The sequence below is a fragment of the Rhipicephalus microplus genome, chromosome X (genome assembly GCF_043290135.1).
Source record: "Rhipicephalus microplus isolate Deutch F79 chromosome X, USDA_Rmic, whole genome shotgun sequence".
In the NCBI taxonomy this organism is placed as follows: Eukaryota; Metazoa; Arthropoda; class Arachnida; order Ixodida; family Ixodidae; genus Rhipicephalus; species Rhipicephalus microplus.
The window spans coordinates 147,240,155-147,251,231 of record NC_134710.1 but is presented as its reverse complement, the minus strand read 5'-3'; the positions used below and the strand labels follow the sequence as shown (position 1 = coordinate 147,251,231).

Below are 11,077 nucleotides of genomic sequence, written 5' to 3'. Positions count from 1 at the left end.
TAGTCATAACATGAAAAGGATATTATGTATGACATATTTGTCGTAAGCTACATGTGGTGGTCTTGCTGCTCCTGCGGTGGTTTCGTTCACATCACTTATTGCAAAATTCAGATGAATTGACAAGACTGCATGGTGATCATTACCGACAGGCTCTCACGTGAAACTCATGACATACGTGTCATGTAAGAATATGGCTACATGCCCCACTCATGGTACGCTCGCGGACGTCTCGCTAGCTTCACATATATGAAACTTCGTATTACAGGAAGTGAATGGATGACAAAGGTATATAACTGGTGCAAACATGATGATCATGACATGCGTGTCATGTAAGAACATAACTACATGCCGGTCTCGTGATTCGCTCGCGGTCATTTCGCTAGACTCACATATATCGAAGTTGGTATTACGTGACGCGCATAGACTACGAAAGTAAAGGACACGTTCAAACATGGAAAAGCTCAAACATAACACGCATGTCATGTTAAACATGGCTACATGTTAAGCTCATAGCGCACTCGCGGCCGTTTCATTAGCTTCACATATGCCAAATTTGCTATTGCATGACGTGAATGGACGGGGAACACAAAGGTCAGGCGCGAACATAATCATCTTGACATGGAAATCATGTAGGGCATAATGTACGACCTCCCCGTAAAACTGCTGATTTTAATGGGACAATTCCACATTCCTCATTAGTTCTTCGCATTTCATCGATTACCACTGTACGTGTGATCTGTCATTTTTTTTCATGGAGAGCTGCATCGTCCTCGCTTAACATAATTTGCCCACTGGTTCAATGAAATAATCGGGAGCCTGTTCTTTTCTTTTTTTTTCATTACGCGTCACTACATTCTTTTTGACTATAATCATTACATGCAATATCTTTTCCAAATTTATGTCTTCCTAAAGCCCGTGTGCAATGTGAGCGTTAGGTGGTGAACTTATCAGAATTTTTAGCTTATGATCTTCACGGTTATTTTGAAGTCCGCAATCGGAAACTCACAAAATGGAGTGAAGCAACAAGTTCATCGCACGTGATAGTCATGCGAAACACGACACAGAATGAGGGAGGGGGGGAGGCAGGGTAAATGCATGACAGAGCAGGATAAAAAAACCATTTACACCTGATATTTCTCCTACATAAATTATTCGAGAGATTGGTCCCTAAGCATGTCTCGTGGATAACCTGTTCTGGCGTCACGAGGAGCGGCAAATAAACGAGGAATGCCGAGAGAGAATAACACGTTCGATTGTGTATCTTCAGAAGTTCTTTAGGGCATAAACAGGGCACGCAAACATGGACACAAGTGAGCAGTCAAGACACCATAAATGCCACTCTGAAAAATCTCAAAGCCGCACAAATGATCATGAAGTGATTTATTTTACTACCAGATTTTCCGCTCGCGTTAAAATAACAAAAACGGTGGAGTGCCGCAATTATTGCTCAGCGGTGGTGGTGGTGGCGTGCTGAGGCAGAGCACAGCTCTATATTCTGCCTTCACGACGGAAATATTAACGTTATATGAGTATTAAAAATGAATGAATCTTGGGCATGATTCTGAAGTGACTCGAGTGCGTTGTTGATATATGCTAGATGAGGGTGCGAGACGGCAGCGGCATATTCTATTTTGTCGGACAAATAATTTGTGCACGAGTAAATTGACTTCTTGCGGCGCATGACAGAGGTGAGGTTTTATAAATCCTAAGGTGTTCTTTGCTGACGAAACGATATTCGTCACATGCACAGTTCAGGAAAGGTCAAGGGATAGAGTTTAGTCTGAGTACTTATACATTAGAACTGATTCAGGCGGGGCGTTAGTGATTGTGTAGGCGGAAAATAATGGATTACGTCTGCGAAAAATTGAAAGAAAATTGCGTTTCTGAAAGTTTGGGGCTATTTTATAAAGCATGCATCAGTTACGTGCATTGTCGATTTTGTTCTGACGAGATGCTTTGTCTGAAATGTTGGTCACCTTAAAGTAAATTTAACAGTCATCAGAGAACATACAAAGAAGACATGATACATGCTGTGGAAGATCGTTTATGCCTATAAGTATATGACGTATTTCATGTATATGATGTATATGCTGTATGTAATGCATATGACGTATTTATTCCCCTGGCTCTTCTGCTGTTCCAACTATTTTGTAAATTGTTTGAGGAATATTATTGTTCGCGTACGTGTATAACAATGAAGGGACTGTCTACCGTCTTTGGTCGCTTTTCTGTTATCCATTGGAATAAAAAGAGTACCATTTGAAATGTATAGCTTTGCGTAGTTTTTCTTGAAGGTGACTAGAAATTTTTAAAACAGCATTTTTCTATCTGCGTTTGGATTTTTGTTTCATCGGCAGGATGAATTCCCACAACACTGGTTGGGGAAAGCGATCACGATAGAAGTGCCGATGAAACTCGAAAACTGAAACCATGTGCAGTTCTTGCATGCTACATTGAAGTTTGTTTTATAATAAAAAAATGCCGTAGTGGTCGCTTAAAACACGTAAATAGTCAAAGTATCACTACCATAGTTTCTCTAGCTTTCTTTAGTCAGACTGAAAAATCACGTCACACGAAAGGAAAAGTTGGTCTGTTCGGGCAGCACTGGCACGCCGACTTTTGAAAGTAACTGTTGTGGTTCTACTCATGCCAAACGTGCTACTGAAACGTGCATGAGACGTGCTTCACAAACAAAGAGGTTGTCCCTGCTGCCTGTCAGCTATGTTTAGGTGTTCTGTGTTGTATATGAAATATGAAAACCAGCATAGACGTGCTGCTAATTCGAAACGTGACGGCAAAGTCTTCAATGTAGAACCTTGGTGAGTACTACTGCGCGAGCACTTTACGCATGGAGACTGGCGCAACGTTACTAGACTGCATTGGATTCACGGGCGTGGTTCGGAAATTCCATGAAGTCAGTCCCACTCCTTTTTGCCGAAGACGTCTGCCCTTTTTTTTTTTTTTTGTTCTTATGAGCCGTGTTGAAGGCAGTGCTCTGGTTTCTCCGCTCTCGGCAGGGCAGGCAAAGGCGCCACCGCCAGGGTCACCGGGTGCCTGTTTGAATGCCTGAAAAAAAATTTACAAAAAAATGCTCTCTGGCGCAACCTATAGAGTTGCCCCAAGTGCACACTTCAAATGTAATTTAGAATTATAGATGTTTGTCTTTATGGAAATTAGTCGACCTGCGATAATTTCTTCTCCTGCCAGTAGATTGACAACTCGCTGTTAGAGGTGGCGCTAGCTGTCATAAATGGCCGACTTTAACATTAAATTGAGAATATAAATTATTATTTATAGAACAAAAGCATGCTCGTAGCCGGCGATATGATGAAGAGTGTTCTCATTCTGTCCACAAACAAAAATTCTTTTTTTCCGAGTGGTATACAGTCTCTTGAAGACAACCTATACACATGTGCACACTCTCGAACTCTACATCTCCCCCCCCCCCTCCTTATACTTACAGCGTTCTTTTTCCCTATCCAGTGTTTCTTGCAGGTTTTCTTCGAGTATTCTCTTGTAGGTGTTTAGTCTCAGCACTATCGGTAGTGAAGTATCGCTCGCCTCTTTGTCGCATCACATTATTGACCGCTGTGAAATGCGCGCATACAGTGGGATCAAACTGCCGTGCTTTATTTAGTATCTGAAAAAATGTCAAAAATGGGTGAGGAGTCGGTGCAAAATTCCACAATCAATGGGATAATTTCACTTATTGCACTAACGGATAACAATGAATAACAAGAAAGACTATCGTCTTTAATAGCATGCGTCATTTTGACCAACTTACCACAGGCGTTGTAAGTTAGTACATGACACTGGACGAATAAAGCAGCCAAAAAGATGATAGACTGGTAGTGCGCTAGATGTTTGAGTGACGTTTGACTACCTGCTTTGTGACTGTCTTTGTGGTACACGTAATAGCCATGTGTTTGGAAATGTTCCACATTTTTTATTAATTTAAAGTTATCACCAAATGACAACCTGGCACTGGTGGCGCACAAAGCTCTAAATGACTTCAAGACTTGTTCTAAAGGCATCTCATTTACGCACAAACTTCCTATTCATGACAGCTTAAGTTTTTTTAGATATTTGGCTTACTTTTGTGAAGATTGCATGTTGGACTGGGGCTTTTTTTGGATAGAAGTAAAAACTAATTTATAGCTTACTTGTATGCACATTAAAAAACTCTTGAAGGGATCATGATTGTTTTTTATGCACGCTATAAGAATTTCCAGCACAGTACAGAGTCGAGTTTTGGCTGTAAGTTTGTGTCCTTGGAAGCCATGGGTTTTCCCAAGCACGTGCTGGTCGATGTAGCAGATCTTCTGCTGCAAAAGAATAAAAAGCCGGCAGGAAAAAAAGAATAAATTCAGAGAAATGCACTGAGGTCCACCAGAATTGTAGCATCCAGAAAAAAGCCGACAAAAAGAAAGAAAAAAGCAGAAATAAAATGCTCTCGGCGACAACCTTTCGTAATATTGGCATGATTTCCGCAATGTCGAAAAGCTCCCCCGTGACACGGCATAGGTGTTTTTTTTTTCTGTTCTTGCAACCATTCTTCGCTGTGCATGTATTGCTCGCCGCCGTACTAGAACCCCGGTCTGTTCTATTCAGCATGAAAATATCTGTGGACTTTCCGTGTGGGTTTCCCGATTCGGCTAACCATTGAAGACGCTTGCATCGACGAAACTGGCTGATGTTTAAACTATATATAGGCAGCACGAACACTACAACTCTGAACAATTTGGACTGGGCTGATCTCCTCCACCATTGTAGGAACATTGGGTGTGTTCCGGTATTATCGAATGTTAGGATCCTTGGAAGAGGTGGGGGCCATGCACGGCACGTGAAATTCTTGAAGCTTATCATACAAAACTGCACGGTGTCAATTGTATCAGCCCTTTATCTATTTTTTGTGCTGAACGAATATGGGGTTTCTATCACTTTGACGATAGCATGGTGGTTTTCAACTGGCGGGTTGTCTGTTTTGTTGTTTGAAAATTGCATGACCCATGGGTGTGGTGGTCTTTGAAGATGGCGTTTGCTAATAAAGTTCAGATGATAGTCCAGTCGAAGCAGCGATGGCGTAGTGGTTAGAGCATCCGCCTCGCATGCAAAAGGTCCGTGGTTCAAATCTCGGTTCCGCACAGTTCCCAACCGGATAAAAAAAATCCTCGTGGTGATGGAACTGCATTACGAGGCCTGGGGTGCGGCCTCACCGGTAACCACCGCCGGGAACGCACTCCCTCACCAGAGAAGAATTGACCACCCTGGTGTAGTATCTGGCCACTACCTCCCACATGCAAACGTCAAATAACTCACGGCTCTCAGTCCCCAGCAGCTGCGAAGGAACTGACCACGGCGGCGGTCAGATCTGCTACGCAGCAGAGGTAGCTAAGAATCTCTGGATCCGGACAGGCCGCCATTGGAACCTGAACTTGGCAACGTTTAACGCTAGAACCTTATCTAGTGATGGAAATCTAGCTGTACTATTCGAGGAGCTAGAGGGTGTTAACTGGGATATAATAGGGCTCAGTGAGGTTAGGAGGACAGATGAGGCCTATACGGTGCTACAGAATGGGCACGTCTTTTGCTATCGGTGCTTGGCTGACAGAAGAGAACTAGGAGTGGGGTTCCTAATTCACAGAAACATAGCTGCCAACATAGAGGAATTCTATAGCATTAATGAAAGGGTGGTGGGTATTGTAAATAAACTGAATAAGAGATACAAGATGAAGGTGGTACAGGCTTACGCGCCTACATCCAGCCATGATGACGCTTCAGTTGAAAACTTCTATGAAGACGTGGAATCGGCAATGATAGTAAGGTAAAAACACAGTATACTATAGTGATGGGTGACTTTAATGCAAAAGTAGTGAAGAAACAGGCTGGAGACCAGGCAGTAGGAGATTATGGCATCAGTACTAGAAACGCCAGAGGAGAGCTACTAGTAGAATTCGCAGAACGCAATAATTTACGGATTTTGAATACCTTCTACCGAAAACGAGGAAACCGCAAGTGGACATAGAGGAGCCCTAATGGCGAAAATAAGAACGAAATAGACTTTATAATGAGTGCACACCCAGGCATCGTACATGTTGTGGAAGTGGTTGGCAAGGTACGATGCAGTGACCATAGAATGGTACGGCCTCGAATACGCCTAGACTTGAGAAGGGAATGACAGAAACTGATACGCAAGAAGCCAATCAATGAGCTAGCACTGAGAAGGAAAGTACTCGAATTCAGAGTCTCGCTTCTGAACAGGTACTCGGCTCTTAGTGAGGCAACCAACCTTAGCATAGATACAATGAATGATAATCTGACGAGTATCATTACGGAGTGTGCAGTGGAAGTTGGAGGCAGGGTAGTTAGACAGGACACTGGCAAGCTTTCCCAGGAAAAGAAGAATCTCATTAAGAAGCGTCAAATCATGAAAGTCTCAAGTACAACAGACAAAATAGAACTGGCAGAGCTTTCGAAGTTGATTAATAGGCGTAAGGTATCCGACGTAAGAAGTTATAACATGGAGAGAATTGAACACGCTCTGAAAAACGGAGGAAGCGTCAAAGCAGTGAAGAGGAAACTTGGGATAGGCAAAAATCGGACGTATGCACTAAGGGACAAAGAAGGCAAAATAACTACCAATATGGAGAGGATAGTTAAAATAGCGGAGGAGTTTTGCAGAGATCTGTACAGTAGCTGGGACAACCACGACTTCAATACATTAAGAACTAGCAGTAACACAGATGACACCCCACCAGTAATGATAGAAGAAGTCAGAAAAGCTTTGGAGAGCATGCAAAGAGGCAAAGCTGCTGGTGAGGATCAGGTAACATCAGATCTGCTGAAAGATGGAGGACAGATTGTGTTAGAAAAACTAGCCACCCTGTTTACGAGGTGTCTCCTGACGGGACGAGTACCAGAGTCTTGGAAGAACGCTAACATCATCTTAATACATAAGAAAGGAGATGACCAGGACTTGAAGAATTAAAGGCCGATCAGCTTCCTCTCTGTAGTATACAAGCTATTTACAAAAGTAATTGCTAACAGAGTAAAGAAAACATTAGAATTCAATACACCAAAGGAACATCGTACCTTGCCAATCACTTCCACATCCTGCACGATTCCAGGTTGTGCACTCATTATAAAGTCTATTTCGTTCTTATTTTCGCCATTAGGGCTCCTTCATGTCCACTTGCGGTTTTCTCGTTTTCGGTAGAAGGTATTCAAAATCCGTAAATTATTGCGTTCTGCGAATTCTACTAGTAGCTCTCCTCTGGCGTTTCTAGTACCGATGCCATAATCTCCTACTGCCTGGTCTCCAGCCTGCTTCTTCCCTACCTTTGCATTAAAGTCGCCCATCACTATAGTATACTGTGTTTTTACCTTACTCATTGCCGATTCCACGTCTTCATAGAAGCGTTTGATTCAGTAGAAATATCAGCCGTCATGCAAACACTGCGGAATCAGGGCGTAGATGAAGTATATATAAACATTCTGGAAGAAATCTACAGGGGATCAACTGCTACCATAGTGCTTCATAAAGAAAGCAACAGAATACCAATCAAGAAGGGTGTAAGGCAGGGGGACACAATTTCCCCAATGCTATTTACCGCGTGCTTACAGGAGGTTTTCAGAAGCCTAGAATGAGAACAGTTAGGGATAAGAGTCAATGGAGAATACCTTTGTAACCTGCGCTTCGCCGATGACATTGCATTGCTGAGTAACTCGGGGGACGAATTGCAACTCATGATTACGGAGCTAGACAAGGAGAGCAGAAAGGTGGGTCTTAAAATTAATCTGCAGAAAACGAAAGTAATGTACAACAACCTCGGCAAGGAGCAGCGCTTCGAGATAGGTAATAGTGCACTTGAAGTTGTAAAAGACTATGTCTACTTAGGGCAGGTAATAACCGCAGAGCCGAACCACGAGACTGAAGTAACTAGAAGAATAAGAATGGGGTGGAGCACATTTGGCAAGCACTCTCAAATTATGACAGGTAGTTTGCCACTATCCCTCAAGAGGAAGGTATATAACAGCTGTATCTTGCCGGTACTTAGCTACGGAGCAGAAACCTGGAGACTTACAAAGAGGGTTCAGCTTAAATTGAGGACGACGCAGCGAGCAATGGAAAGAAAAATGGTAGGTGTAACCTTAAGAGACAAGAAGAGAGCAGAGTGGATTAGGGAACAAACGGGGGTTAAGGATATCATAGCTGAAATCAAGAAGAAATGGACATGGGCAGGGCATGTAGCGCGTAGACAGGATAACCGCTGGTCATTAAGGGTAACTGACTGGATTCCCAGAGAAGGGAAGCGGGTTAGGGGGAGACAGAAGGTTAGGTGGGCAGATGAGATTAAGAAGTTTGCGGGTATAAATTGGCAGCAGCAAGCACAGGACCGGGTTAACTGGCGGAACATGGGAGAGGCCTTTGTCCTGCAGTGGACGTAGTCAGGCTGATGATGATGATGATGATGAGTTCAGCCGACAGTTTCGTGATGCGTACCGCAGCACTGAAATGAAAGAGAGAGCGGAGCAGGCTATCTCGTCTCGGAACCAACGACCCAACGAGAGAGTTTCGATGTTTGTCGAGGACATGCTTCCACTCTTCAAGCGTGCTGACCCTGCAATATCCGAGGAAAAGAAGGTGCGGCATTTAATGCGTGGGGTAAAAGAGCAGCTCTTCGCTGGACTCGTGCGCAATCCACCGACGACTGTGGCACAGTTCATTAATGAGGCAACCACAATGGAGCGTACTCTCCAGTATAGGTCGTCACAGTATGAACGCCACGACCTGACCCCTGCTGCATGCTTTGTCGGGGCTGACAGCGAGAGGCAAGCCCTCGCTGAGTTCATAAGAAGCGTCGTGCGGGACGAGCTGCGCCAACTCCAAGCAGTGGGACCCCAACCACCCGTAAGTGATCTCGCAGACTTAATCCGAAATGAAATCCGACACGTGGTCACCCCAATCGCGCCAACAAGACCTGAGGCCCCTGTGCTGACTTATGCGGCGGCTCTGCGATCTCCTGCACCACATGGCCCTGATCCCACCATGGGGAGAATGGATCAGGCTAGCCATCGATTCCAGGGCACCTCTTCGACTCCGCCACCCGTTTCAAGGTTTCAGAGTGCACCAACTTATCGTCCGTCTGGATCGCGGCAGAACGCCACAAAAGCCAGCGTGTGGCGTACGTTCGATAACCGTCCACTCTGCTACCACTGTGGCGGAGCGGGTCACGTCTACCGTAACTGCCAGTACCGCCAATTAGGTCTCCGTGGCTTTCACCCAGATGCTCGTTGCCCGCGTTACGGTGAGCGTCCCCGCGACATCGAAGCGTACCTTACGGGCCAGCAAGCTCCTCGCCTTGGTCCACGCCCCCAATCACGATCTCCATCACCTCGCCGCCCCACGTCACCTAGCATTCCCTCGTCATCCTATGCTCCTTTCAGAGGCCGGTCACCGAGTCCCCACAGGGGAAACTAGAAACCGCGGCTCCTGGGAGTGAAGCCGCGTCCGAACGAACTGTCAAAGAGCCTCCTTCGACGCAAAGACCCGACAAAGACTGTTCTGACTTTCCAGTCGTTTCCGAAAGTCACAAGACTGTTTCCGCCGACATCACCGTACACGTCGATAACCACGTCGTCAATGCCCTCGTCGACACCGGCGCCGATTATTCGGTTATGAGCAGCGCCCTAGCATACCAGCTGAGGAAGGTAACTACGCCTTGGCAAGGACCGCCGTTGCGCACGGCAGGGGGCCACCTCGTCACGCCAACTGGAATGTGCACAGCCCGTGTTCGAGTCCATGCTTCGATAATCACAGGGTCTTTCCTCGTATTACCTGTGTGCTCCCGTCCACTCATCCTGGGGCTGGACTTTCTTCGCGAACACGGCGCAATTATTGACTTACGAGACTTGCAGGTGTCGTTCGAGGACCCGTTTCATCCTGAACCGGAAAACGCCCGCTCATTGAAGGCTGCCCTACGTGTATCATTCGAATCTGTTACTCTGCCTCCCCGCAGCAGCCTTTTTATCAACGTTGAATGTGACCAAGACGTCCCCAACGCTGTAATTGCAGAAGGAAATTTGTCCCTACTTTTTGCACTACAAATCTGCGTTGCCCGAGGTATTGTTCAGCCCAGTAGAAAGCAGGCTTGCCTATTAGTCACGAATTTCAGCGACGAGTATCGCCATCTTACCAAACACACTGCGATCGCATACCTTGAGGATATTGCCGACGTCCCTGGTCCCTCAACATTATCTGCTCTTTCGTCGTGCGACGATTCCACCATGACATTTGCAAGCAATGTCGACGTAAACCAGGGTCTACCGTCTGCACAACGGGAACGTCTTTTGAAGCTACTTGGCTCATTTCAGGACTGCTTCGCTACGACTTCGAAACACCGCTTGCCAAGCATCGTATCATCACCGAGCCCACCGAGAGACCCATTCGACAGCATGCCTACAGAGTCTCACAAAAAGAACAAGACGTTATACGCCAACAGGTCCAGCAGATGCTCAAGGACGATGTCATCCAGTCATCGACCAGTCCCTGGGCGTCCCCTGTTGTGTTAGTAAAGAAAAAAGATGGTACTCTCCGATTTTGCGTCGACTACCGAAAGTTGAATAAGATCACGAAGAAAGACGTGTATCCTTTACCACGAATTGACGACTCGCTGGACCGCATTCGCAATGCTCGTTACTTTTCTTCCGTGGATCTACGCAGCGGCTATTGGCAAATATCTGTTGATGAGCGCGACCGCGAAAAGACCGCCTTCATTACTCCTGACGGACTCTACGAGTTCAAGGTCCTTCCATTCGGCTTGTGCTCGGCACCAGCTACTTTTCAAAGAATGATGGACACGGTTCTTTCTGGGCTAAAATGGCAATCGTGTCTTGTCTACCTTGACGATGTGGTCGTCTTCTCGGACACGTTTGAGCAGCATGTCCAGCGCTTACAGTCAGTTCTTCAGGCGATTCGAACAGCTGGACTTTCTCTCAAACCTGAGAAATGCCACTTTGCATTCGAGGAACTGAAATTTCTTGGTCACGTCGTCAGCCACGCTGGTATACATCCAGA

The 11,077-nt window shown here is 45.6% G+C and overlaps 1 long non-coding RNA gene across 2 annotated transcripts in view; it reads right to left on the bottom strand.

Moving 5' to 3' along the window:
- Positions 1 to 1,361: 1,361 nt before the first annotated feature.
- The window catches only part of LOC142777002 (uncharacterized), a 61,837-nt gene continuing 52,121 nt past the window's right edge, over positions 1,362 to 11,077 (bottom strand). Inside the window, exons 3-5 of one of the 2 annotated variants that reach the window (XR_012887895.1) lie at positions 4,164 to 4,325; positions 3,462 to 3,640; positions 1,362 to 3,066 (exon numbers count right to left, since the gene is read on the bottom strand). This is a non-coding gene — a long non-coding RNA (uncharacterized LOC142777002). The remainder of the gene's footprint in view (positions 3,067 to 3,461; positions 3,641 to 4,163; positions 4,326 to 11,077) is intronic. The other variant, XR_012887894.1, reaches the window with a different exon arrangement.